This window comes from Hevea brasiliensis, chromosome 1, assembly GCF_030052815.1.
Source record: "Hevea brasiliensis isolate MT/VB/25A 57/8 chromosome 1, ASM3005281v1, whole genome shotgun sequence".
NCBI lineage: Eukaryota > Viridiplantae > Streptophyta > Magnoliopsida > Malpighiales > Euphorbiaceae > Hevea > Hevea brasiliensis.
The window spans coordinates 25,519,738-25,544,054 of NC_079493.1; the positions used below are offsets into that span (position 1 = coordinate 25,519,738).

The 24,317-nt window shown below is 34.5% G+C and overlaps 1 non-coding gene and 1 pseudogene across 1 annotated transcript; both read left to right on the forward strand.

The window, feature by feature from the left end:
• The first annotated feature begins 3,362 nt into the window (after positions 1-3,362).
• The window catches only part of LOC110643923 (protein GAMETE EXPRESSED 2-like), a 50,463-nt pseudogene continuing 29,508 nt past the window's right edge, over positions 3,363-24,317 (forward strand).
• LOC131169755 (small nucleolar RNA R71) lies at positions 14,869-14,976 on the forward strand. The gene has a single exon (XR_009140662.1). It is a non-coding gene; the product is annotated as a small nucleolar RNA R71 (small nucleolar RNA).

Here is a 24,317-nt window from a genome sequence, read left to right on the forward strand (position 1 = left end):
TCCTCTTGAATTCTATGTCTTTTCTTCACCTTAGGCTGAAGCCTCTCTTCACTGCAATGGGCAAAAGCCCCTCATCAATGAGTAGAGCCAAATCCATAGCAATTGGTAAAGTCCTCTCTACAATGGGCGACAGCCTCACTCTATGAGCTGAAAGCCACTCTCTTCAATGGGCAAAAGCCAAATAATCTTTTTCCATCATTCTCCTATTTATAGTGTTAATTTCCTCAATCCTTATCTGATTAGGGGTCCTAATTTAGGAATAACACTAAAATAAGAGTTCTACTCATTATAGGAAATATTCCTCTATCCTATTGAGGAATATTTCTCCCACTCAAATTAGGAAAAGATCTCTCTCCAAATCCCATTAGGATTTTGAGTCATAATTCTAACAATCTCCACCTTGACTCAAAATCCATCAACCATTGCATACCTCAAATTCTTGGGTGTCATCAAATAATCAAATCTCAATGCTTGAGCTTGAACCCTTCAAATCATCAATCTCGTCAATCTTCAACTTGGATGTACCTTGCTTTATTTTTCAAAAAAAAATCTTCACGTCATCAACCATCTTGATTTTGCATCAAGAGCTCCATCTTAAATTCAACTGTCCACTATCACCATTATTGCATGTGCGATTTTCTACATGTCGAAACAGCTCTACCTTCAACCAAACTCACCAAGATCATACCCATGCTCTGATACCAATTTGTTGTGTATCGCGAAAGCGTGTAAACTATAAAGCAAACATACAAAACATCAATATTTACGTGGTTCACCCTCTCAATATAGGGCTACATCCGTGGGCATGCCATCTTTCACTATTAACAATAATAGATCATCATTACAAGGTCATAGCTATATTACCTATCAACCCAATTACACCCAAGAGAATCAATACTACATCAAACTGCTCATAGTAAATATATTAGTTAGTCCCTCTTAGTCTCTTCTAGACATAATCCAATATATTTACTATTACAATACTACATCATAAAGGATGCCTTCAACTATATGGGCAAGAGCCCTCTCACTAATAGACAAGAATCTCTTCCTCTTGAATTCTATGTCCTTTCTCCACCTTAGGCCGAAACCTCTCTTTACTGTAATGGGCAAAAACCCCTCATCAATGGGCAGAGCCAAATCCATAGTAATTAGTAAAGCCCTTTCTACAATGGGCGACAGCCTCACTCCATGAGCTGAAAGCCACTATCTTCAATGGGCAAAACCCAAATAACATTTTTCATCATTCTTCTATTTATAATGTTAATTTCCTTAATCATAATCTAATTAGGAGTCCCAATTTAGGAATAACACTAAAATAAGAGTTCTACTCATTATAGGAAATATTCTTCTATCCTATTGAGGAATAAAAGATATCTCTTTAAATCAGGAAAAAATCTCTCTCCAAATCCCATTAGAATTTTGAGTCATAATTTAATATATCCAAATTGTGTTGCTGGTACAAAATAACTCCCAAGCCCATGTTGAAAATGTTACTGTTGATTCTTTTTGACATGAACCAACATATAATCTTAAGTTTTGTCTTTTTAAAAGCGTGAAGTTATATTGTTTTCTTCTTCTTCTTCTTCTTCTCCTTCTACCTTCTTTTTTTTTTTTTTACTCTTTTGAGCTGTCTTTTTGCAGGGCCTATGAATGTTTCCAACTGCCTGTCAAAATGGAAGTTTGAGACAAATGCTTGGCAAATATTTTCCAAAATGGAAATTTTTATACATCAACAAGATCAGCTAGCCATGCTCAATGGAAATATTTTCCAAAGTTGTGGTTTTTGGCCTAATTAAACCACAACTTTTTCATTAAGTTCAATTCAACTAGTCATGCTCTAATAAAATATTATATTTTTTAATAATCAAATATTATTTCTCTAATTTTTAAAGTTTAAAAATCATTTATTATTTTTAATTAAAATAAAAAAATTTTTAAAAAAATGGAGAACAACACACCATTATAGTAAACCTAGATCAACCTCTCCCTCCAGATTCTTCCATCTATCCATCCTTTCCAAGAGCTCTATTCCAATTCAATCGAAAAAAAAAGAAGCAAAATTCCAATTCTAGCAAAATAGTCGGAAGATCAAACTTTTCCTTAAATCCTAAAAACATTAAGGATTTGTTTTATAGGAAAATAAAGTGGTTGGAATTATAAGAAAAGTAAAATTTTTATGAAAAAGGAAATTATTATTTTTCTTATAAAATTTTTTGTAAGTAAAGAAAATTATTTAATTATTTTTCATGTTTTGATAGAAAGAAAAGTGATGAGTGAATTTTTTTATATTTTTACTAATATTTGTATTTTAAATAAATAAAATTATATTATAAAATAATTATTAGAGGGAAAAAAGAATAAAGAGAAAAACAAAAAAATTAAAATTATTTTCCCCACTTTTCCACATAATTCTACAATTCTTTTCTTTTTTTTTTCTTTTCTTTTTTACAAAATGAGGGAATTCATCTTTTACTTTATTTTTTTTTTAACTTATTTTAACTTTTTCCCCTTCCGACTATTTTCCTCCTTACAAAACATGTCCAAAATCAAAATGCCATATTCAAACAAAGGAACAAAACCCCAAACCAAAACATTAAGATTCAAGTAGAAGATCAAAACCTTAAACAAAATCAAAAAATGAAAAACAAAATTGGAGCCCTTGGCTTTCCATCACTAGTGGTCTTTTTCTTCCCCTTTTTAGATTCCTCTTTCAATTTCTTAGCAGCCTAGGATTTGAAGCCTTCGGTTTCACGCTCGCAAGTTTGCGTTCTTTGCTCTTTGGTCTTCTCTATTTGTTTCTTCTACATTGCCAAGATCCGTGACACCAACAAGAAAATCATTATACATAAATGACCTGGTGCTGTAACCAATTGTTGCTCGTTATATATATATTTTTTAAAATTTTATTTTAATTAAAAATAATAAATAATTTTTAAATAAAAATAATATTTTATTTATACCAAATAATATTTTATTAGAATATGATTAATTTAAATTTTTGAGTGAAGTGCAGGACTAACTTGATAAAAAAGTTGAAAGGCTCGCCCACGAGATGGAATATGCTCGTTCAATTTAATTTATTTTTTATTTTTTATCTAAATTTATTAAAAATTTAAATTTAATTTAATTCAAAAATTAAAAATTAAGGATTACATTTAATGATTAAAAAAAATTAATTTCTTAATTTTGAAGTTAATTTTTTTAATTTTTTAATTTAATTTTAAATATTAAGAAGTTTATTTTTTTTATTTTTTTAAATTTTGAATTAAATTAAATTTAAATTGAAATTTTATATTAAATTAGATAAAAAAAATTGAAAATAGAGCGAATTGGATGTATAATCCAGTTTTAAGGGATAAAAAAAAAAAACCAAACACTACGACCCACGTTCTCAACGGTTGGTAACCGTCGATAACTGCTCCGAAATCAGTCCAATCGATAAGCATCATCACTTTCAAAGGTTTAATCTTTCCATGCAAATGCGAGTTTCAGGTTTTTTCTCTCTCAATCAATTATGGCAATTCAAGTTCGCTTATGTAGTACTCTCATTTCCCTCCTGGGTTTCCTTTCCCTCTCCTCCCTTGCGTTTGAATCATCAACCTCAGGTATCCTATGATTACCACTTGTTTCAAAATTTGTGATGAAGAAACATGAAATCCTTTAATCTCTCGCAGATAAAGCACAAGTTCCAAATTTCGCTTTCAGTTGGTTAAATGACAACAACAAATTCCAAGCTGGGGATACAGCAGCCATAAAGATCATAGTACTGGGAGAGTTTGACAGTAAAGGAAATGTTTCACTTGATAAAAGTGCTTTCAATCCTACCCTTACAGTTAATGGGAAGAGAGGAAATAATTCTTTTGTGTCTGGGGTTTTCCTGGATACTGCAGGGGATACCAGTACCTGGAGAATTCTCTTCACTCCAATCAGGGTTGGGGTTTTTAATGTCTTTATCAATGATGACTCTTTCAAAGTATTTGATTCATCTCTCCATTTCGAAACTGTGCCAGGTCCTAATATGCAATTTTTAGCATTTAACTTCTATTTTCGCGTCTAAGGTAGAACTTGATTTATGATAAACGTTTTCCCTGGGAATGATTAGTAAGTGAAGGCAATTCGTTATTTTAATTATTTTGGCTTTACTTGCTGTTTTTTAATTAAGGAAAGCTGAATTTTTTTTGCAAGCATATGTAAAATGTAATCATGTTAAATTATTGGTGAAGTGCTATTGATTGTTTTAACACTTGTGCTATTGCTCAGTATTATAATGCTTTGCAAATCATCTCTTTGTGAACTGTTATTATTGACTGATATATATTTTTCAAGGACTTTTATATTGTCAAGTACATGTAAAGATGCATACTAACCGCAGTTGCTATTTCCGATTCAAGGTAAAATTTATCCATCTGTCTGCATAGCTTCATGGATGGGATTTTTAAACGAGTTTGAAGCTGGGGAGAGAGCTACAGTTTTTATTGCTCCTAGAGATGCATTTGGGAATAATGTTTCTTCAACTCGTGAAGAATTGCATCCCTATAATTTTACATGGTGTGCACTTTATGCAAATGGTTCCCTTGCTAATGTGCTAAACATCACTCATATTGGCTGGAATGAGCTTGGTTTTATTAACATTGAGTTTATTGTGGCAAAAGCTGGAAACCTTCTATTGCTTGTGAAAGGAGGAAATCAAACCTTGAATGGCTGTCCACTTCCATTGAAGGTGAATCCAGGTGATTGTGCTGCAGCTCCTCATTTGTTCATAACTTGTATTTAGAGGGATTAATTTTGCAAATAAGAGTTGGTTTTTCATCAATTCATTACTTACTCAGTTAGGTCTTTCTTTCTAAAGATGTTGAAATTGATGAAATCAATTGGTATATTATAAACTTACAATGCATAACTCTACATTGTCTTGAAGTCCATTCTCGTTACAAAGCCATAAACAGTTGCATTATTTCTGTGAATTTTGTGGTACTCTCTTACTCTGTCTTATCAGTTTCTATATGACAAATAACAAATTTCATTGAGAAATGGATAATTTATACTGGGGAAGAGAAGGGTAAAATCTAGAAAACTCATTAGTATTTCTTTGTATCCAAATTGTGTTGCTGGTACAACTCCCAAGCCCAAGTTGAAAATGTTGCTGTTGATTCTGCTTGACGTGAACCAACATATAATCTTAAGTTTTATCTTGTTAAAAGCATGAAGTTATGTGTGTTTTTTTTTTGAACTGTCTTTTTGCAGGGCCTCTGGATGTTTCCAACTGCCTGCCAAAATGGAAGTTTGAGACAAACGCTAGGCAAATATTTTCCAAAATGGAAATTTTTATTCATCAACAAGATTAGTATGGGAATCCTGTTTCTGGATTATACGAATTTGATGCTGATATTATTGAAAAAGATACAAATCTGTCTATACCTGTTGCAGATTTGTACTTTGAAGACATGGTACCAGGAATACAGTTATTCTCTTTCAGTCTATTAGAACCAGGAAACTTCTTGCTGACTATATCTAATTTGAAGCATAATAGAAGCATCTCTGATGTGTCCGAACCGCAAGTGCGCGGGTCGTTCAAGTAATATAGAAAAAGATATCGTTCTCACGAGGAGTTGTGTTAATGATTAAATTTTTGATGTAAAATAAAATATGTTAAAATTGTATTTTAATCAAATTAATAAAAGAAATTTAGGAATTTGAAGCATAAGGTATGAAAATGCAAAACTAAATTCAAACAATGACTAATTTAATAATTCGCAAAATAAAGAAATTGATAATAATGAAAATTAATAAAATGAGATTAAACTAAACACTAAAAAGTAAAATTCCAAGCAATAATTGATGAAAGACGATTCTGGAGTTAAGGGTTCATATTTAAGTCATTTTGGGATTTTCCCTAGCTAGCTCAATCCATGAAATTTATTGGTTTAAAGGAGATTAATTCTAAAATCCTTTGAAAACTCTTTCGAGTGAGACAAAGAGTGCCTTAATTAACTTAATCCTACTTTCGTGAAGTTAAAATTAACCAAGGCCCATTAGGTTATTTAATCAATCTATTAAAACCCTCTTAACCCTTAGTCTATTTCTAGATCTAAGTTAATTAAGTCCAATTTCTTGATTAACTATCACTTGGTTTTCTCCTTTCGGTGCTTCAACAAAGGATTAAGAACATAACTTAATGGGGCCCTTTATTAAGCATGTGAATAAGCACACAAGAAATGGATTAAACCTCATAAATTCATTAAATTGGGACTAACCTAGTTCAAATCCACAAAAATAACTAAAATACTACATCCCTTACTCCAGAATCAAAGAAAACTACTAACTATCCATAATATTTATAAGATATTCTGAGTTAATATGGAAATAAAGCTTTAATCTAAGCTAAGAAACAAGAAACCCAATACTAGAAATGTAGGAAAAATGCAAGAAGAGAAAGAAATCTCCAAATCTGGTTGGAAATGGTGTGGGAGACGTGTAACACCCTAGGCAAATCCCACATCGACAAAACACGAGAGAGATGCTGGGTTCATAAGTTGATAGTTCGTAACCCCTATTGACGCGTTTTAAAACCGTGAGGGCTTCAGCCCAGAGCGGACAATATCACTAGTGGTTCCCGATCGTTACAATTGGTATCAGAGCCACTCGCGTGTCCTCTTGGGCGATGGTGGGGCAAACCTCAGCGAGGACGCTGAGTCCCGAAAGGGGGGGAGAAAGGTCCCTTAGGCAAATCCCACATCGACAAAACACGGGAGAGATGCTGGGTTTATAAGTTGGTGGTTCGTAACTCCTAGTGACGCGTTTTAAAACCGTGAGGCCTAGTATGGGCTAGGCCAGAGCGGACAATATCACTAGTGGGCCGGGCCATTACATTTGTGGTATCAGAGCCGCTCCGCGTGCAACCTTGAACGATGGTGGGGCAAACCTCAGCGAGGACGCTGAGTCCCATAAGGGGGGTGGATTGTAACACCCTAGGCAAATCCCACATCGACAAAACACGGGAGAGATGCTGGGTTCATAAGTTGATAGTTCGTAACCCCTATTGACGCGTTGTAAAACCGTGAGGGCTTGACCCCGAGGCGGACAATATCACTAGTGGGCGGGCGTTACATTTGTGGTATCAGAGCCGCTCCGCGTGCAACCTTGAACGATGGTGGGGCAAACCTCAGCGAGGACGCTGAGTCCCATAAGGGGGGTGGATTGTAACACCCTAGGCAAATCCCATATCGACAAAACACGGGAGAGATGCTGGATTCATAAGTTGATAGTTCGTAACCCCTATTGACGCGTTTTAAAACCGTGAGGGCTTCGGCCCAGAGCGGACAATATCACTAGTGGGTCGGGCCGTTACATTTGTGCTTTCGTAACTCATAGTGACGCGTTTTAAAACCGTGAGGGCTTCGGCCCAGAGCGGACAATATCACTAGTGGGCCGGGCCGTTACATTTGTGGTATCAGAGCCGCTCCGCGTGCAACCTTGAACGATGGTGGGGCAAACCTCAGCGAGGACGCTGAGTCCCATAAGGGGGGTGGATTGTAACACCCTAGGCAAATCCCACATCGACAAAACACGGGAGAGATGCTGGGTTCATAAGTTGATAGTTCGTAACCCCTATTGACGCGTTTTAAAACCGTGAGGGCTTCAGCCCAGAGCGGACAATATCACTAGTGGGCCGGACCATTACATTTGTGGTATCAGAGCTGGTCTCCCTCTAGTACGGTGTGTGGTGCGAGGACGCACCAAGCGGAAGTTGGTGGGCATGTCACGACCCATGGATGGGGTTGGGACGTGCTTGTTCAACCAGCTACGCACTGGGGTGAAAACTTCGTGTCCCACATCGAAAATGGGAAGAAAAGATTTGGGCCATATATGTGGGAGTCTTCCTCACCTGGTCAGCGCGCTTTTGGGAATGAAACCTCCCAAGGGACAAATCCGTGAGGCCCATGGGCCAAAGCGGACAATACTGACTGGAGATGGATCGGGCTGTTACAAGACATTTGTGACTCTTCAGCTGCTGCCCCTTTCCTTTCCTTTTCTTCCTCCTTTCCTCCCCCCTTCTAAAATGGGATAAGGGTCCTTTTTATAACTTTTTCTGACATGGAGCCCTAAAATGGTGTGTTTGAGGTGTGATTTTCTGAGGGAATCTTCTGCCAGCTCATTAATGAAATCTTTGTGGGACTGCATAAGTGGACTGCATAAGTTATGCAGTCCCTTATCTGATTTTAAGTTTCTGGCTCTCTTATGCGAAACTGCATGACCAAGCGCATAAGTTATGCACAATTCCGTGAGATTGCATAAGGGAGGCGTGAATCTGCATAAGTTATGCACTCTCCTTATGCACAATTCGGCAGGTATTGGAATAGTGTTTGTTCTCCTTATGCAGATCTGTATAACTTATGCGGCAAGTTATGCACAATTTGGCCAATGCATATTTCAACTTTGAAACTTGTTTTTGACATCTTTGGCTGTAGAAATCACTCCTCAATGGCAAAATTTCTTTTTAGTCCTTCAAAAACACCATTTTTCCTACAAAACAAAGTAAAAATTACAAATTAATCCAAAATTGACAATTATGAAAAACTAACTAAATAACTAATGAAATTAGCTAAAAGTGACTAATAATCAAATAAAATGGCTATGAAATTAAACCTAAATGATTATGCAAAATGTATGCATCAAATACCCCTAAACTCAAGCTTTTGCTTGTCCTCAAGCAAACTTTAAAATGTGATGCAATTTTTTTAGGGGTGCCTTATCCAAAGAGCTATGAAAATCACCTATTAAAGTAACTTAACACACCTTTAGCCATACCAGCAATCCATATACCCATCCTTCAAAATGCAAAGAATCAAATGCTTATCCAAGCTTTCACCGCTTAGCCATCAAGTCAATTATCATTCAAAATTCCAAAACCAACCAATCAAAAGAGAAAGTCATGCTCAAAAGGAATTCTAGGACAATCAATAGTCAAAGTGTCTCTATATAGAATGATGGAATTAAATGAATGAATGGATAATTTTCCAATCCCATAGGCAAATTCCCTACTCCTATCTCCACTAATGTAGCAAGTACTATCAAGAGATCAAAGGTCTTTTTAGGGATGTAATGGGGCCATGAGGTTCAAAATGAGGCTAAGAAGAAAAATGGGTAAAAAGGATTCAAAGCATGAGAATATTTTCAATCTTGACAACATAAGGTACACTTCTTATTTTATTATTTCTTTTTCTCTCTTTTTTTTTTATATGGAGGAGAGAAATACACAATGATAATTGTCAAGTGCTAGCATATTTTACAAAACACATAAAAATGGAGAGACACTTTGATACTTTAAACTTGTATCTTGCATTTTCTTTTAATGATTGTCCCTAAAAATGCCACCCCCAAACTCATTCCTTTTAATACTTTGGGTGGATTTTTTTCAATTTGAATGACAATAATGAAAAGCACATATACTAGCACTTTTACAAGATGACAAGCATTTCTTCTCCCTTTTATTGTATTTTTTTTCTTTTCTTTTCTTTTTCTCTTTTTTTTTTATGTACCTAATATTATAAATAATTATTCTCATGAAAAGGGTTGGAGTGTTTGGTTCATTGGCTAGGTAGCAATAAGGGTTTCAAGAAAAATTAGGAATAAAAAGGCTCAAAGGGGTTTGCAAGGGTCAATTTTAATTAAGAAAAGGGCCAAAGGTTTAAAATGAGAAGGTTTAAATCAAAGAATGCCTAATCATCTCTCTTTTCAAGTACAAGCTGGTATTTCGCCTTGAAAGGTTTAGAAAATTTGTTCTAGGATTGGTGAGATATCATTTGACTACCTTATATCCAATAACTCCCTCTAAACACTTCCATCTCCAAACGACTAGTTGGGTGGCTTTTTGGCTAAGAAGATAGAGGCAAACGACAAACACTTTAAAACTTTGCACCTCTTAGGAAACTTTCAATCCACAAACCCAACTAAAGGTAAGTCAAATCACTCTCATAGGCAACTTTTCAATACTCAAGGGATTTGGCAAAAGATTTTATTTCATGATGCATGATTCCTAAAAATGAGTAATGTATTAACTAAATGGAACAAATCTATTTGTAATATCTATATGGTATGATTCCTAGATAATGTGTAATGTATGTATATATGTGCAATATAATGTATGCAATCTAATTACAATGTATGTGTATGCTAATGAAATGGAATGAAATGTTTTTTTTTTTTTTTTTTTTACTATTTCCTATATTAAAATGTGAAAACTTTTTGCAAAAATCAAAATTAAAACATTAATGCATACCCCCAAACTCAAAATTGGACATTGTCCTCAATGTCTAAGGTAGTGCATAGTGAAATTCAAGTTAAAAATGAATAACCAAGTATTAGTGAAATGAAAAGCAAATGTGAAAGGTTACCTAGCATAGGACAGTGATTTAGCAGCTAAATTGTGAATTCAAGAGATGATGGTGATGCATAAGAAAGCTGCACAAGTTATGCAGAATAAATGCTGTACAGAACAGGTGCATAAGGAGAGTGCATAAGCTGTGCAGTATGGCATGAGTTGCATAAGGGACTGCACAGGCTATGCAGAACATTTGCAGAAGGAGTTTCATAGCCTGTGCAGTATATTGAAAAGCTGCAGCATAATGATATATCAAGAAAAAATATGCAAACACCAGCAGAGGTATGTAAATATATACAGTGCATAAGCAGGCTGCACAAGTTATGCAACATACAAAACCTTGAAATGAGTTGCATAAATAACTGCACAAGTTGTGCAGTGGACTAAAAACTGCAGCAGAATTATATAATAGAAAAAAAAATGAAAAGAATTGTGGGTCAAGAAGGAATGTACACTAGTATGCAAAATTGGAGCCCACAATCGTAAAGCAATAGTGAAAAGCCAAAGTTACCATCCATTCAATTTGTTCAGCAAACTAAATCAAAGCAAGTTAAATTTGTTCCAGCAACCTTAAAAATGTAAACACTGTATATAAAGGGAAACTACTAGAAGCTAAACAAGAATAGATCAAGAATCAATCTATTTTTATGGCTTTGCCCTTGTCTAAATGGTCTGCTGTTGAACTGGATAGGGGTGCTGCTGTTGAGGTGGTGGCTAGGATGGAGGTGATGGCGCACAAGTTATGCAGGTCCTCATGCAAGTTTCGGCAAAAATGAAATAACAGGAAGTTGAGAGGTGTGAAACTGCATAAGTTATGCACTAAGTTGTGCAGGTTTCGACAGAAAATGGGAGTGTGAAAAATTGGTTATGCAAAAGTACATAACTTAAGCGCTTGGTCATGCAGGTTTCGGCTGAAATTTATAGTGTGAAAAGTCAGTTATGCAAAAGTGCATGACTTATGCGCTGCCTTATGCAAGTTTCGGCAGATAATAAGTGGTCTGAAAATTTGGTTATGCAAAAGTGCATAACTTATGCACTCCCTTATGCAGATTTCGGCAAAAAATGCAGTCCCAGAAAATGTGGTTATGCAAAAGTGCATAAGCTGTGCACTCCCTTATGCAAGTCTCGACAAATTTTGGAATTCATAAAAATTGGTCATGTGGAAGTGCATAAGCCGTGCACTCTCCTTATGCAAGTCTCAGCAGAAAGAGAAAATGCAGAAAAGTTGGTCATGCGGAAGTGCATAAGCTATGCACTCCCTTATGCAAGTGTCGGCAGGTTTTAGATTTCCAGAATTGGTGGTTATGCGGAAGTGCATAACTTATGCACTCCCTTATGCAAGTCTCGGCAGGAAGTGGAATTTCAGAAAATGTGGTCATGCAATTGTGCATAAGCTATGCACTCCCTTATGCAGATTTCGGCAGAAAGAGAAAATGCAGGATTTGAAGTGATACAAAAGTGCATAAGTCATGCACACACTTATGCAAGTCTCGGCAGATATGAAATTTGACAAAAATGTGGCTATGCAGAATTGCATAAGCTATGCACATCCTTATGCAGATTGCAGCAGGGATGAAAAATGACAAGAAATGTGGTTATGCAGGATTGCATAAGTTATGCAATGGCTTATGCAGGTTTTAGCAAAGATGAGAAATGGCAAAATTTGTGGTCTAAAAGCTGCATAAGCTATGCAGTTACCTATGCACAATTCAACAAGATTGAGATTACAATTGAAAATGATTTGCAAGTGTGAAAAATACACTGGAATGAAGAAATATGATTCTATGAAGCATAAATCATGAGAAATTATCACCAAAAACACATCAATATATACAAAATCCATCAAAATTGCATCATACAGGCTTGTAGAAGTGAATTCTGCATAAGAGGCATTTGTGAATCATACCATTTCAACTCAAATTCTGCAAATCAACATTTAGCACATTAAGACTCAATAAAATCTGCATAAAGTTGCATTTATCCACAAAAGAAAATTGAATTTCCAAGTTATGCCAAGAAAATGTAGCATGTGCACCTTGAATCTCACAACCCAAATAAGCTCAAAACTACAAAAATGACCCACTTACCATCATATTAACATGATAAGCACAAATACTTAAAAGTTACACACCCAACCTCACAAAGAAACATAAGCCATGTGCTGCAGACCCTTCTTTGCTGAAAATTTCATTTTTTTCTGCATAAACCAAGAAGCAAACCTGCACAGGTTATGCAATGAAAATAAAACAATCTTGGGAGAGTTAATGGATAAAATATCAGATTAAGAGTTACTCCCCAGCAGTGCAACAACCTTCATCCATTGAAATACATCTACAAAGGACAAGATTCAACAATGTCAAAAATTGAATTTGGGGAGATTTAAGATAAAAACAAAAGTAATGCAAATAAAAGTAAATCAACAAAAGCAAAATAAAAGAACTTGGGGTGCCTCCCAAGAGCGCTAATTTATGATCCTTAGCTTGACCCTTTTCATGCTTCATGGTGGCTGGAATTGGAATTTATTGCCTTTATTTCCAATAGGTGCTTCAATGAATCTATACTTCATTCTCTTTCCATCACATGAGAAGATCCTTGTAGCTTTGTCTAAAAATCCGATCATTTCTTTCTTGACAACCTTTGGTGCATCTTTTTTTTTGAGAGATGGTTGCTTGACCTCACTTTTCTCCACTTGCTCAAGTTGAAAGATTGGTGCCATATGACAAGGTGGATTACTCTTCAAATATTGTGCAAATACAGCCTCTTTTGGATTTTCATCATTGATAGTCCCTTCATGGACAATACAACTTTCAAGAGAAGCCTTTGGATAGCTCTTTCTAAAGTGCTCTTTTACTAACTCACCAACTATATCAATTTTCAAACAAGAGTCTACATCTTCATGTTGCTTCTTCTTGTCCTTGCCAATATTAAAGACTAACTGATCCTCTCCGACTCTAAGAGTAAGCTTTTCACCTTTCACGTCAATCAAAGCACCAGCTGTAGCCAGGAAAGGCCTCCCCAAAATGATTGGCATATGAGAATCCTCTTCCATGTCCAAAATGACAAAGTCAACTGAGATGTAAAATTTTCCAACCTTCAGTGGTATATTTTCCAAGATCCCTTCTGGATACTTAATTGATCTGTCTGCCAACTAAAGAGAAATGTGGGTTGGCTTAAGATCTCCCATGTTAAGCTTCTCATAGATGGAGAGGGGCATAAGGCTTACACTAGCCCCTAAATCACATAAAGCTTTTACAGAACATGATTCCCCAATGTGGCATGGAATTGAAAAACTCCCTGGATCCTTGAGCTCTGGAGGAAGTTTCCTTTGGAGGATAGCACTGCATTCCTCAGTTAAGGCTACAGTCTCATAATCTTCAAGTCTTCTTTTGTTTGAGATAATTTCTTTCAAAAACTTAGCATAAGAAGGCATTTGGGAAAGAGCATCGATAAAAGGCACATTTATATATAGCTTCTTCAAAACCTCTAAGAACTTCCCAAATTGCTTATCAAGCTTGGCTTTTTGAAATCTCTGTGGAAAGGGAAGCTGTGGCTTGTAAGGCTCTGGAGGTATGTATTTCTCTTCTTTCTCTTCAACCTCCTCTTTACCTTTTTCTGCACTCTCTTGTTTTTCATCTCCCTCGACATCTTTCTCATTTTCTCTCTTCTCAACTTTTTCACTCTTCTCAGTATGCACTATTTTACCACTCCTCAGTGTGATGGCATGACATTGCTCCCTTGGATTTTCTGTTTGACTAGGAAGTTTTCCCATAGAATTGGTACTTGATGAGCATGCTTGTTGTGCAATCTGATTTTCCAGCATTCTATTGTGTGTTTGCATTTGTTCCAGCCTTGCTTTCATCTCTCTCATCTCTTCATCATGCTTAGTTTGATTAGCAAGAATTTGTTGTAATAAAGCCTCTGTGGTAGAACTTTGTTCTTGCTGTCTTGGTAAAGGTGCAGGATTTGCATTCTTTTGCTGAAAACTAGGTGGTGGTTGCCTAGGTTGTTGGTATTGATGCCCTTGTTGTTGTGGTGGAAAGTTCTGTGTTGAAGCTTGATTTTGCTAATTCCCCCATGAAAAATTGGGATGATTCCTCCAAGCATATGAAGGATAATCTACTCCACAGCTCATTGTTCCTTTTGCATAAGTAACTTATTGAGAACTTCCAGCGCATGATGATGAACTGACTAGCATACTTAAATCCTCCATTTTCTTAGCAAGGACATTAGTGAGTGCATCAAATTTGGCATTGATCATGTTGAATGGATCAAGCTCATACATTCCAGCAACTTGCCTTTTTTGAGTTGGAGTTGACCCTCTTGGACTACTCCATAAATGACTGTTCTTTGCTATTTTCTCTAACAACTCATAAGCTTCATCTTCATGCTTAATGATGAATTCCCCTCCAGTTTGAGCATCAATGATTCCTCTGATAGCAGGAGCGACATTTGTGTAAAAATTCTGGTTTATCATCCATTTAGGAATGGCATGATGTGGACATTGTCTCTCCAACTCCTTCCATCTCATCCATGACTCATAAAGAGTCTCATCTTCTCTTGGTCTAAAAGCAATCATTTGATTCCTTAACTCTTTATTTTTAAAAGGTGGAAAGTATTGGGCAAGAAATGCATCAGTGAGCTGCTCCCAATTTGTAATTGAGTTGTGAGGTAAAGAATCAAGCCAATCCAATGCTCTATCTTTCAAAGAGAATGGAAACAATTTTAGCCTTGCTGCATCATCAGATACTCCTGGTTGCTTTTGCATGTCGCAGATCACAACAAACTTCTTAAGATGAGTATGAGGATTTTCTGAAGGATGACCTCCGAATTGAGAATTTTGAATCATTTGTAGTACTCCAAAATCCATCTTATAACTATTTGCATCAATTCTTGGTCTTGCTATACTCTCTCTTAAGTCATCAAAATGAGGAAATGCATGATCCATCATACTTCCCTTAGGCACATTAGCATTTACAACTTCTTCACCATGAGCTGCATTTTCATTATTTCGATCATTTTCAGCATTACCACCACCAATTCCAACTCTTTCTTTAGCCATTTCTTGTTCAATTTCAGCTGCTCTCAATGCTTCTTTTCTTCTTCTAGTTTCTTTCTTGTTGGCTCTATAAAACTTCTCAATTTCAGGATTAAACAATAAGGATGTGTCACTTGTGCTTCTAGCTCTTCTCATAAAAGATTAAGAGTACCTAAAAAAAAACAAACAAACATAAAATGAAAAGATAACAAAGATAAAACTATAAACAACTAAAATAATCAAGAATTCAATCTTAAACAAACAACTCCCCGGCAACGGCGCCAAAAACTTGATGTGTCCCAACCGCAAGTGCACGGGTCGTTTAAGTAATATAGAAAAAGATATCGTTCCCACGAGGAGTTGTGTTAATGATTGAATTTTTGATGTAAAATAAAATATGTTAAAATTGTATTTTAATCAAATTAATAAAAGAAATTTAGGAATTTGAAGCATAAGGTATGAAAATGCAAAACTAAATTCAAACAATGAATAATTTAATAATTCGCAAAATAAAGAAATTGATAATAATGAAAATTAATAAAATGAGATTAAACTAAACACTAAAAAGTAAAATTCCAAGCAATAATTGATGAAAGACGATTCTGGAGTTAAGGGTTCATATTTAAGTCATTTTGGGATTTTCCCTAGCTAGCCCAATCCATGAAATTTATGGGTTTAAAGGAGATTAATTCTAAAATCCTTTGAAAACTCTTTTGAGTGAGACAAAGAGTGCCTTAATTAACTTAATCCTACTTTCGTGAAGTTAAAATTAACCAAGACCCATTAGGTTATTTAATCAATCTATTAAAACCCTCTTAACCCTTAGTCTATTTCTAGATCTAAGTTAATTAAGTCCAATTTCTTGATTAACTATCACTTGGTTTTCTCCTTTCGGTGCTTCAACAAAGGATTAAGAACATAACTTAATGGGGCCCTTCATTAAGCATGTGAATAAGCACACAAGAAATGGATTAAACCTCATAAATTCATTAAATTGGGACTAACCCAGTTCAAATCCACAAAAATAACTAAAATACTACATCCCTTACTCCAGAATCAAAGAAAACTACTCACTATCCATAATATTTATAAGATATTCTGAGTTAATATGGAAATAAAGCTTTAATCTAAGATAAGAAACAAGAAACCCAATACTAGAAAGGTAGGAAAAATGCAAGAAGAGAAAGAAATCTCCAAATCTGGTTGGAAATGGTGTGGGAGACGTTTGTAACTCTTCAGCTGCTGCCCCTTTCCTTTCCTTTTCTTCCTCCTTTCCTCCCCCCTTCTAAAATGGGATAAGGGTCCTTTTTATAACTTTTTCTAACATGGAGCCCTAAAATGGTGTGTTTGAGGTGTGATTTTCTGAGGGAATCTTCTGCCAGCTCATTAATGAAATCTTTGTGGGACTGCATAAGTGGACTGCATAAGTTATGCAGTCCCTTATCTGATTTTCTGATTTCAGCTCTCTTATTCGAAACTGCATGACCAAGCGCATAAGTTATGCACAATTCCGTGAGATTGCATAAGGGAGGTGTGAATCTGCATAAGCTATGCACTCTCCTTATGCACAATTCGGCAGGTATTGGAACAGTGTTTCTTCTCCTTATGCAAATCTGCATAACTTATGCGGCAAGTTATGCGCAATTTGGCCAATGCATATTTCAACTTTAAAACTTGTTTTTGACATCTTTGGCTGTAAAAATCACTCCTCAATGGCAAAATTTCTTTTTAGTCCTTCAAAAACACCATTTTTCCTACAAAACAAAGTAAAAATTACAAATTAATCTAAAATTGACAATTATGAAAAACTAACTAAATAACTAATGAAATTAGCTAAAAGTGACTAATAATCAAATAAAATGGCTATGAAATTAAACCTAAATGATTATGCAAAATGTATGCATCAATCTCCAATATGCCATTTGCTTATACTGTCTTTATAGGTATGCTCAACATATCTGCTAATTATGTTATTGGAAAATCTGATGGTGCTAGTGTTGAGCTCTTGCCTTCCTCTACCCTACTCCCCTCATATCAATACTTCTTTTCCTTTTCCTTTCTAAAATGCGACAAATTTTTAGTCTGCTATTTATAGATTATGGCTGTTGCCATTGGCAAGGATGCCAAATTAAGGTTTGATTATCCACCATAAATAATTGTCATATATTTGTTTTGTGTTATTCCCACGCCTTCGCCCCACCCAACTCTACATCATTTGGAGTCATTTCATCTTTGATGCTTTTAGTGCTTATATATATATATGTTACTATTTCTTTGAAACAAATGCAAATTTACGTTTCAATTGAACAGGTTATTGTGATGGATCAGCCAGCATTGTCAACGGATCCGGTTTAAATGATTCCGTTGCTGGTGAAATTGCACAGTTTTCGGTTTATTTGATTGACATTTATCAATATCCTGCTTTTGTTGAACTAGGAAGTATTAAAGTGCAGATTGTTAGGGAGAATGATTCCTATAATGTGAAGCCAAGCATCTTTCCAATCATCCATGGTATCTGCTATTTATAATTTCTTCCCTTTTGATGAACAATTTTAGCAGAGGTTCACGAGGAGGCATGCATCTCTTGAATAGGGAATGGACCTGCTCAAGAACTAAACTATGCTACTATCAGCCAAACAGAAATTTAATAATGCTTTAGATATTAAAATGTGGGTAAGAAGCAAATTATTTGGAATGATATTATGCTTTTCACATTTGCTTAATTAGTGTGAGAAGAAAAATAATCATAGAATAATTTTCATAACAATTTGATATTCTAAGCTAATTTGGCACTTGCACTACAATCCATGGTTTTCAAAACCGAATTTGGGTGGGATATCTAGGAATCGGACCAGCGGATCTGATGCAGGTTTAAAAATGGGTTTCTTTCTTCCTCAGTAAAAAAAAAAATGTCTTGTCTATTGGGGGTGTTGAACACTTGAACTCATGACTTGTAGAAGAATTTTTTTTTTCATCAAACCAACCTATTTCCTTAGCAATAAGGGTATGAATAATTTATCTATTTGGTGTAAACTTGAATCATTTTTTTTTATCTTTTATATTTATAATAAAATTTTTTATCTATTTATTATGCTATAAAATTTTAATATATAAAAATTTATTTTTCACTAATATAAAAATTTATTATTGTGAAAATTTTTTTCTTATTTTTAATTATATATTATTATTATTATTATTCAAAAAATAAAATTCCAAACATGAATTTAAATTATTTTTAAGAAAAAAGTTTATATAGAATTCAGCTAGCTTTATTTTAACAATTATTAATAAAATATATCAAACTAGTAATTGTAATAATACACTATCATTATTATTATTATTATTGTTATTATTATTATTTTTGAAGAGACTATTAATTTAATAATATATATATATATATATATATATATATTTTCTGATAGATGAGACGCGAGAAGGAGTCAATAGAAAGCTAGAGCTTGGAGAAGTACTCTAGAGTCAAAAGACTTTAAGTTAAGTAGAATGAAGACAAAATACATGCATTGCAAGTTCAGTGAAGGCCAAACTGGTGATAGGGAAGGAGTTAGTTTGGATGGAGTGGTACTATCCCAAAGTAACACTTTAAATATCTCGGCTCAGTCCTTTAAGTAGATGGGGGATGTGAGGAGAATGTTAGTCATAGGATTAAAATCGGATGGTTGAAGTGGAGACATGCCAAGGGAGTTTTATGTGATCGCAAGATTCCCAATAATTTGAAAGGAAAATTTACCGTACAATCATACGACCGGCCATGTTATATGGTAGTGAGTGTTGGACACTGAAGGAGTCGTATGCGTCTAAGATAAGAGTTGTAGAGATGAGAATATTAAGGTGGATGAGTGACCATACTAGACTAGATAAAGTCCGTAATGAGAGTATTAGAGAAAAGGTAGGAGTGGTGCCAATTGAGAATAAGTTGAGAGAAGAGAGATTGAGGTGGTTTGGTTATGTGAAGCGTAGACATACGGAGGCTCCAGTTAGACAAGTAGAGCACATTAGGTTAGAGGACAGAAAGAAAAAAAAAAAAAAGGGGTAGACCTAAATTGACTTGGAGGAGAGTAGTACAACATGACCTAGAAGCATTAAATATTTCTGAGGATTTAATCCAAAATCGTTTAGAGTGGAGAAAGCGAATTCATATAGCCGACCCCAAATTTTTGGGATAAAGGCTTAGTTGAGTTGAGTTGAGTATATATATATATTTTTTAAATTTATACTGATTAGACTCTGTTCAACCTTAAACTCTTAACACTTTTGCCTTTACCGGTTCAATAATCAGGTTTGAAAACCTTAATACAATCATAGCATACATTTGGGTTCATGTAGGCAACCCCTGCAATTTATGAATAAAAAATATCCACGTTTGATTTTAAAGTGTAGGTTAATGTGCACTCGTGTCTTTGTAACTTAAAATACGTCATGAATGATTGAACAATGTAAAATTTAGTCACTTATTTTATTTTATTTTATGAAAACAAAAGGCGTGTAGTTGAACTTCAAGACAATAAATCCTTAGTATTTATTTTAATGTTTCATTTTACACTTGTGGTTGTTATTCATTGGTGTAGTTGGCTTTTTTTCCTTCATGTTTTATTTTTTATTGCTTGATCTATAATGGTGGCAATCTTAAATAATTGCATACTATAAGTTTCTCCCTTGATATGTAACTAAAGTTTTTCTCACTTTTCGTAGGTGAGGTTAATGTATCTCTTTCAAAATTTGTGAAATTTGCTCCCAAAGTGCCAAAGCTTACTGAGAATGAAATATGGGTCCAATTGATGGACACATTTTCTAATCCTATCCTGTCCCAACGATCCTTTTTGAAACTAGAGATTGCTTGATCCAACAGTGCAGTTTTTATTTGGGATGTTTGTAGATAATGATGATGGGTCATATACTTGTCAATATATGGCTAGAGATGTTGGAACCTATGAGATGTGTGTTTCATTTGATGGCATACATTTCTCACCGTGCCCTTTTGGGGTCAATGTGTATGGTGGTAAGTTATAACAGCATCAATACATGGTAATCTCTCTTCACTATAAACTATCATTAATGTATATACTTTAGGATTTGGTGGTGTCTTTGGTATAGCAAGATGAACTTGATTTGTCCTCTTAGTATGTGATTTGAAGATGTTTAAACTTTGTTTAAGGTTTATAGGAAACTATCGTTGGAATTCTATGAAAAATGACAAAGCACTATATATTCATCAGTTTCTAATTGGTAGAAATGTCTAATTTGATTTGTTTTTAAAGCCATGAGATACTACGTTATCTCAAGTAGGGAGGCCAAAAGGCTTGTGCTAGGTGCAAATTAAGGTGATCAACTCTTTTTTGAAATTTTTATTCAACAAAATATGATAATTATCATGTGTAGCATTGATTTTTGAGTGCAACAGCTGCTTTGGTAAAAGGAAATTTAATAAGAGTATGGATTTATAAGGATGATATATGCAAGAAACATAATTTTGAGGCAACATATGTTTTCTTACTCAGGCAATTTAAAGAACCCTCTTGATATACATTTTTGTTGGAGATATAACCTATTCCATTTAAAAATAGACTAAAGTTGTTTTATTTGACATCTCTGTTAGAGGTTGGTCAATGGAACAATAACACAGAGACTCAAATTTAAGTGAATTTAGAAATTATAACCTATATAATGCATGTTGACAAAAAAAAAAAGGAGCAAGGTGTAGATTATGTAAACACAGGAGATTTTGGTAATTTTCCTCACTTTTAACTGTATACATACTATTATTCTTTTCCCTCTTTACAAGCTGCATGTAAGAAGATCTCCATTCGATAAAGGCTATTTAGTAGGATAAAATTATGAGATCAGTGATTTATCTGTTTGAACATAAAAGATAAAATTCATGAACATAGTTATCTGAATGGGGGACAATGAGACATTTCAGCACTTTCTGCATGGAAGTGATGTATTTGTGATTGCCATGGTGGACATACCAGAATTTTTTTTTATACCATTTCTACATGATGGGCGCTCTAAATTGTAATTTGTTTTCCATTAGATGGATAAAACTTGATATTTTTCTAAGATATTTGGTTTCAATGTTTTCCGGTGAATATTTTCCTAAAGCTTATGATGATAAAATTTACGTGTGGGAGGATGAGTCTATTGCTTTTGATGTTTTAGCAAATGATTACTTTCTTTGGACACAATGCAAGCATTGTTGAATTCTTGAAAGTAAGACAATTATTTTAGTTTTTATAATGTCTTTTCTTTTCTTGCAAATGGGAGGACCACATTATTTTCATGTTCCTAATGTTATTCCATCTGCAATCGCAATTATTTTTACATGGTTAGCTATTATGACATTAAATCGGTTTGCATTTGAGATTATGCTTATATTCTTGATTTATTTCTTGGAAGAGCTTGCTTGGAAAATTGACATCTTGTTTTGCATTGTAATTTGTCACCAGATTATGGTTCACTTTTATAGGATGGACATTTCTTTAGATATACCCCTATCAAAATTATTATGGGAGTGACTCTTTTATGTATACAATATCGGATGTAAATGGCAATCTTGCTTACTGCTGTAAACATTTCTTTTCTTAATATCCCACCCAGTTTATTTCATCTCGAATCAACTACAAACAATCGAGGATATGATAAGCCCGGATATGGGTACATCACCATTTCTCATTAAACTTTATTTTTGTTGTTAGTAATTTGAAATTTTATATTGGTGATGTTTCTTGGATTTATGCTCTTCTGATGTTATGATTCTTGTGCATTGCAGTTGTTTCTCAGGGTTTGAGATTAGGTCTTCTGATCCAATGGAGAACATTTCTGTCACTCTTAGAGCAGACTCTGGAACTCTGTTTTTGTCTCCTATGCTGATGCAATTTTGGCATCCAATTTGGGGGGAATTTTCTGTCAAGAAAGAAGATGATGAAGCAAAGAGTTTGACATTAGAGGGGTCTGTAGATTTGATGAATCTAGCACTTCAGTCAATTCAATTCCTTGGGTACTATCTACTTATCCTATTGTTTAGATTCGTGAAGTCATTGGACCAGTAGTCCAATGAGTGCCTGATGCACACATTTTACATAATCATTTAGGTTTAATTTCATAGCCATGTTATTTGATTATTAGTCACTTTTAGCTAATGTAATTAGTTATTTAGTTAGTTTTTCATAATTGTCAATTTTTGGATTAATTTGTAAATTTTACTTTGTTTTGTAGGAAAAATGGTGTTTTTGGAAGGACTAAAAAGAAATTTTGCCATTGAGGAGTGATCTCTACAGCCAAAGATGTCAAAAATAAGTTTCAAAGTTGAAATATGTTGACCAAATTGCGCATAACTTGCCGCATAAGTTATGCAGATCTGCATAAGGAGAAGAAACACTGTTCCAATACCTGCTGAATTGTGCATAAGGAGAGTGCATAGCTTATGCAGATTCACGCCTCCCTTATGCAATCTCACGGAATTGTGCATAACCTATGCGCCTGATCATGCAGTTTCGCATAAGTGAACCAGAATAGCGAAAGCGCATAAGGGACTGCATAACTTATGCAGTCCACTTATGCAGTCCCACAAAGATTTCATTAATGAGCTGGCAGAAGATTCCCTCAGAAAATCTCACCTAAAACACACCATTTTAGGGCTCCATGTTAGAAAAAGTTATAAAAAGGACCCTTATCCCATTTTAGAAGAGGGGGAAGAAGAAAAGGAAGAAAAGGGAGAGGAGAGGCAGTAGCTGAAGAGTCACAATCACCTCCCACACCATTTCCAACTAGATTTGGAGATTTCTTTCTTTTCTTACATCTTTCCTACATTTCTAGTGTTGAACTTTTTATTTCTTAGTTTAGATTAAAGCTTTATTTCCATATAAATTCAGAATATCTTGTAAATATTATGGATAGTGAGTAGTTTACTTAGATTCTGGAGTAAGGGATGTAATATTTAAGATATTTTGTGGATTTTGATTGGGTAATCCATATTTTGTGGTCTTAATGAGTTTTATTCATTTCTTATGTGCTTAATGACATGCTTAGTGTAGGATCCCATTAAGTGATGTTCTTAATCCATGGTTGAGGCACCGAAAGGAGAAGGCTTTGTGATAGATAATCAAGAAATTGGACTTAATTAACTTAGATCTAAAAATAGACTAAGGATTAAGAGGATTCACAGATTAATTAAAGAACCTAATGGGTCTTAATTAACTCTAACTCCACGAAAGTAGGATTAAATTGATTAAGGCACTCTTTGTCTCACTCGAAAGGGTATTCAAAGGATTTAAGAATTAATCTCCTTAAAACCCGTAAGTTCCACAAGATTGGATAACCAATTTAAAATCCCAAAATAGCTTGAATATGAAATCCCGAACTCCGAAATCGCCTTTTTATCATTGTCAATTTCTAATTGAATTTAATTACTTGCCATTTTAAATATTGCCATATTTGAATTTGCTTATTTTAATTTGATGCAAATTTAGTTAAATCATTACATAATTGAATAGATTATTAATTTTGCACATATAGATTTCATACTCCAATACCCATCAATTTATTGCTTTAATTTCAAAAATAGTTCAATTTAGTCAACTTTTTATGTCAAAAATTCAATCATTAACACAACTCCTCGTGGGAACGATATCTTTTCTATATTACTTGTACGACCCGTGCACTTGCGATTGGGCCACATCAAGTTTTTGGCGCCGTTGCTAGGGAGTTGTTTGTTTAAGATTGAATTCTTGATTATTTTAGTTGTTTATAGTTTTATCTTTGTTATCTTTTCATTTTGTGTTTGTTTGTTCTTTTTCAGGTACTCTTAATCTTTTATGAGAAGAGCAAAAAGCACAAGTGACACATCCTTCTTGTTTAATCCTGAAATTGAGAAATTTTGTA